The sequence below is a fragment of the Gopherus evgoodei genome, unplaced genomic scaffold, assembly GCF_007399415.2.
Source record: "Gopherus evgoodei ecotype Sinaloan lineage unplaced genomic scaffold, rGopEvg1_v1.p scaffold_46_arrow_ctg1, whole genome shotgun sequence".
In the NCBI taxonomy this organism is placed as follows: domain Eukaryota; kingdom Metazoa; phylum Chordata; order Testudines; family Testudinidae; genus Gopherus; species Gopherus evgoodei.
This window is the reverse complement of record NW_022060067.1, coordinates 154,457-160,119: the sequence shown is the minus strand read 5'-3', so window position 1 is coordinate 160,119 and position 5,663 is coordinate 154,457. Positions and strand designations below refer to the sequence as shown.

General features: G+C 49.0%; 1 non-coding gene across 1 annotated transcript; it reads right to left on the bottom strand.

Moving 5' to 3' along the window:
* Positions 1-1,460: 1,460 nt before the first annotated feature.
* TRNAS-AGA lies at positions 1,461-1,542 on the bottom strand. Its single transcript has one exon. It is a non-coding gene; the product is annotated as a tRNA-Ser (tRNA).
* Positions 1,543-5,663: the final 4,121 nt, after the last annotated feature.

Sequence of the window (5,663 nt, the reverse complement as noted above, 5' to 3'; positions counted from 1 at the left end):
CACTGCACAGAGCTCCTGTGGACGAGGGGTGGGAATTAGTAACATTTTGAGGATCGTTTGGGAAATGAGCCTTTGCTGACAAGGTTTGTCTCTGTTCATATTTCACCTTGAGGTGTTATGTTGAGGGATCTTTAGTATATTTGTGAGGTTAATAACTATCTCCTCAACTTTATTTACTCAACTTAAAAATTGGTGTCACTTGATTTTTGCATCTCCCTGTGAAAATACAACTGACACGTGTGGCTTTCTACAGGGGGTCATGATGTTAAAGTTGGGGAATGCAATCTCTGTACTTCTGAGGGGGAGTGTTGATTTTTTACAGCTGCCACACTGCCAGGCACACTGGGCTGTTAGCTGCACCCACTGTCCTTTCCAGGGGCCCCTGCTGAACCCTGGGGGGCTGCACTGTCGTGCTGGGGTGACTGTGCAGGGGGAGAAGCTGCTGGGGAGCAATGTAGAGCAGGTGCAGGAAGGAGACGGGTCACTATTCACATTCTGAACTGCACAATTTTCCAAATTTGGGAATAAATTCATAGATTCATAGACTAAAGGTCAGAAGGGACCATTATGATCATCTAGTCTGACCTCCTGCACAATGCAGGCCACAGAATCTCACCCACCCACTCCTGTAACAAACCCCTGACCTATGTCTGAGTTATTGAAGTCCTCAAATCATGGCTTAAAGACCTCAAGATGTAGGGAATCCTCCAGCAAGTGACCCGTGCCCCACGCTGCAGAGGAAGGCGAATGTCTGAGAACAATTCTAAGGGGAAGGTGAATGCAGAGCTATGACACTGGAGATGCCCAGACCTCCAATGGGGGCAGCGTGGAAATTAATAATGGGAAGATCATTTGCAAAATTAGTCGTCACTGACAAGATTTGTCTCTGTTCCTATTTCACGCTGTGGTGTTAGTTAGAGGAATCAGTACAGAGTTTTACTATATTAATTAAACACTTAATTTTATGTAACCAAGCCAAAAACTTAGTGTCACTTATTTTTTCTCTGTCCTAGCAAGAATGAATTGAATTTTGTGACTTTCTGGAAAGTGCAGCGAGATTAAATGTGGGGAATTCAGTCTCTGTGTTTGTGAGCTGATGTTTTCCTCTCACAGGTCAGTGCCTGCCTTGAAATACCAAGAGGAATCTAAGGGCTGGTGTACGCTGGGCACTTAACTGGCAGAGCGACGTCTCTCAGGGTGTGACCCCCCCAACCCATAGAGTTAAGGTGACCTAAGCCCTGGTTAGATAGTGCTAAAGAAAAGGAAGAACTGTTCTGTCAATGTAGCTATTACAGGGATGGGAAAACCCCTCCAGTCACTGTCTGCTCCAGAGAGCTATAGCAGTGCCACAGCAGTGTTTTAAGTGTAGACAGAGTGAAACTAGATCTGGCTCCAGTTCACACTGTGGATGCTCAGGCACTAAGACTACAATAGTAACAACAACAACAGCCCAGTGCTTGCATAGTTGGCAGGATTTGGACCTGTGCAGGAGGACCCCCATGGATTTCTAGTCCATTGCCTTAACCACTCGGCCACAACTACTTAACATGCATTTGTTTCACTACACGATGATTCTGTTCTCACTGAATTGTCACTTCAGATTGTTTGCTCAGACCAGCTTCCCCAGCACACTCATGGCTGCGCATCAGTGTAAGTGTGTCCTTGGCTGAACAGCGAGAATTCCTGCCCATTTCCCTTCTGGCTGGAGCAGGATGAGAGTGTGTTTGTGTGAACGACATTGCTGTAGATTGTTGTTCATTCCCCACTCTGACAATTCAGACAGTCCCTTTCCTAGTCAAATCTCCAGCACATCGTTCCAATAGCAGGGGGCAGGATTTCTCTGGGGCACTGAAATATTTCAGGGGGTTGGTGCATGAACTCAGCCTTGCATTTCACCCTCGATGTTTCATGGACGAACAACAGCAGCAGAAAGAAAGAGCCGAGCCAATATCTCCCTCTCAGGGATGCAGGTGCCACGTCCCCTCTGTCTGCCCATCGCCATTGCAGGAGAGAAGGGTTCACTGGAATCGAGTGCCCTGGCTCAGACCAGAGACACAGGGAGGTTTTGCTGTTCATGGATCTGTGCAAAGGAAATTGTGTCTCTGTGTGAAATTGAGGTGGGAAATGAAACGTCCACATGGTGGCCCAATGCCCTAAGGAATGTGGGTGAAGGACTCAGGCTGGGAAATGATTTAACAGGGGTTTGTTTCAATTTATTGCCCTGATTAAAAACTATGGCTAAAATGCAGCCATGTTGTTAGTACTTGTACCTGTGTAGGGACACCGCAGTGGGTGTCAAGTCCATTGCCTTCACCAGGGGCAGTCAATTATTTTATCAAGATACAAATTTCTTGGTCAAGGTCTAGACTCCAGAGAAAACAACGCACTGATGATAAGACGTATAGAAAAAAAATTGCAGTCACTATGGACATAACTATGATGTGTCGTGTTTCACTTTTTATATCTGGCACCACCTCCTTTCCCTTTGGCCTTGTAGTTGACCAAGGGTAAAACTAAACATCTCAGATACCAGGGAGTGTTTATGTCCATCCCTGTGAGCTACAGAGGGGTTTGATGTTGCTGCTTTGAATCCTACATCTCTGCTGGGATAAGGAACAATTCAGGCTGTCACTGAATTGAAGGAGTGAGATCATTGACAGGGAGAGGGACCCCTCCTCTTTAAGGTGTTTTACTAGCTGGCACAGTAGCGTAGCTAAGTGGGAGCAGGGGTAGCGGCCGCTCCCCCCTGAGCACATTTTCCAGAAGTGGTGCCCTTCCATGCAGCCAGCACTGGGCTCTGGACTCGAAGTCCGGAGCTGGGTTTTGTGTGTGGCCGCAGGCTGGCTCTGGGCTCTGCACCACCCTCCCGCATCCCCAACCCTGCTCGCTCACTCTGGGGCTGCAGGCAGCGTCAGCTGGTTGCCGGGCTCCCCGGGGAGGAGGAGGCTCCCCGGGGAGGAGGAGGCTCCTGCCTGCTCGCAGCTGCCCAGCTCCCTAAGCCGGGGTGGGCTCTGCCAGGAAGGGAAGGGGTGGCAGCACAGTCCCCCCCCCAGTGCAGCGGGGGGGGGGCTGAGGATCAGCCACCCCATTGTCCCCCAGCACCCCATGCACAGTGAGGTGGCCGCGCAGTGGGGAAGGTGGCTCTGAAGCCCAGCTGGTGCCGGCGGAGGAGGTGGAGAAGGAAGGAAAAGGGGAGAGATGTTTTTTTCTCGTGGTGTCTCTTCAGCGGAGGGGGCTGAGGGAGCGGCAGAACCAGGAGGCAAAGGAGCGACTTTGGGTTTTTGTCCCCCTGCCCCCAGTGCTGTGCCCGGGGCTGTGAAACTGTGCTTAGTGCAGCTTGTGAAGGAAGGAGGGGTAAATGTGCTTTAAGGTGCCAGTTATGTCTCCTCAGTCTCACTGCTGACTAGCGGCAGACCCAGTGCTCAGAATTAAGCAGTGTTCTCAGGGCTACTGGACTCTATACTAGTTTTCAAGTGCCTGCTAAATGCTTCAGCCATGCCACCTTCTCACTCAGCTACATCCTGAATAGTGGTGACTGGGAAGGGGGTGTGTGTAGCAGATGCCGATTTGAGGTGAATAGTCTCTTGGCCAGATTCTGCTGGGTTTATGGTGCTTTGTGCCATGGACTGGAGCAAAGTGGCTGGTGAATAACCATGGTCTATTCCAAACCAAGCCCTTCTGTCAAGCTCAGAGTTTCACAATCCTTAGAGCACCTTCCACTTATAAAGTGTCTCTGACAGAGGCTCTTCCCTTCAACACTGTGACACACTCTGATCCCTGGCTTAGACCTTCTTATTGAGAAACAGCCCATAATGTCATGTCCCCTCTGTGTTATTTCTAGTGTAGACGAGAGAGTGTTAGTCAGTGTATTTCCCATCTGTCCTGAGCCCAGGTCGCTCTGAATCACTCACACTGCTGAATGGAGAGAGCCGGTGGGATGGGAGAGCTGAGATTTCCCTCCGTGGGGCATGGGGCAGAGGGCTGGATGAGCAGTGGGATATGAGAGATGCCAGCATGGTGAGCAGCTCCAGTGTGGAGTCGCTGAGAAGGGCCCAGGGTGCAGGAAATGAGACTCCTCTGACTCGCTGTGACAACTCCACGGCTGAGACAGCCCAGGCAGGAATTGCTGAGGATGTTGGTGTGGTTTGTTCAGGTGATTCATTTCCAAATCTCACAAACATTCTCTGTTCAGTAGGAAAATACATATTAAGAGCTGGGCTCTATCCCTGCAGGGAGCAGGAGGATCAGACTGGTGAATGGGGTAGGTCACTGTGCTGGGAGAGTGGAGATTTATTACAGTGGCAGCTGGGGGACAGTCTGTGATGATTTCAGGGACCTGCCAGACTCCAACATCATTTGCAAACAACTGGGATGTGGATGTGCCAGCAATGCAACTGTCTCTGCTCATTATGGGCAAGGATCCGGGCAGATCTGGCTGGACGATGTGAACTGCTCTGGGAACGAATCCGATCTCTGGGAGTGTCCTTCCGGGGGCTGGGGCCACGCACAAATACAGGCACTAAAGAGGGAGCGGGAGTTCTCTGCTGATGTCTGTTCTGGGAATGCTCTTGCGAGCCGGGTTACCAGGGGATTTAACGGAGGGGGCAGAAGTTTCAGGAGATTGCTGAGAATGATCCTCTGCCTGACTGTCTCTGCCTCCCTTTCTCTTGTGTAGCTACCTACCAGAGCTCCCATTAGAAAGTCCTCAGATCTCACCCAGAGGTATTGGAGATAGTGCAAGATTTCCCTGATGTATGAATGCTGCATCTCAGGTATCTGAAGGAGACTGTATCCTGGACACCAGTGACAGAGAAGGATTTAGGGTCCTAGTGAAGAAATAACGGAACATGAACTCCCAGTGCCGGGTGTGGCAACACAGGCTAATGCCAACCTTGGATGTACAAACAGGGGAGCAGTGAGTAGGAGGGGGGACTAAATCGTACTGTTGTATATGGCACTGGTGAGACACAGACTGGAATCCTGTGTCCAGTTCTGATGTCCACAGAAATTGGAAAGGGAGCAGAGCTGAGCCACAACAGTGATCTGATGGCTAGAATAAAAGCCTTCCGGTGAGAGATTTAAGCATGGATCTAACAACCCCTCCAGTCGATTTTGTGCCTGTATTTGGGGATAAGCCAGATGGTGAAGTCGTATCATATGATGCTGCTCTTTACATTCCACTAGTATCTCTGGAGGGTGTGAAACAGCAGCAACTAACGTTATAGACTGTAAAATCAGCAGGTCCAGATCACTTGAATCCAAGAGTTTGAAAAGAGCAGGCAGAGAAGCTCACTGGACTGTAAATGTTGATTCTCAATAAGCCTTGGAACACCGAGGAAGTTTCAGAAGACTGGAGGAAAGCTAATGTTATGCCAGTATTTGAAAAGAGTAAATAGAAGGTTCAAGGTAATTATAGGCCGATCAGTCTCACACCAATCTCTGGTAAGATAGTGGAGTGACTAAGGAACTCCATTAATATAAAATTAAAGGAGGGTAATATAATTAATGCCAGTCACCATTGAGAATACAATCAGAACAATGAAAATTTTTTTATGGAAAATAGATCCTGTCCAGTGTGGCTGATAAAGGGATTAGTGTTGATATAAGACTTAGATTTTTGTAAGATGTTTGACATGATAGAACACAAAATTTGGTGAAAAATC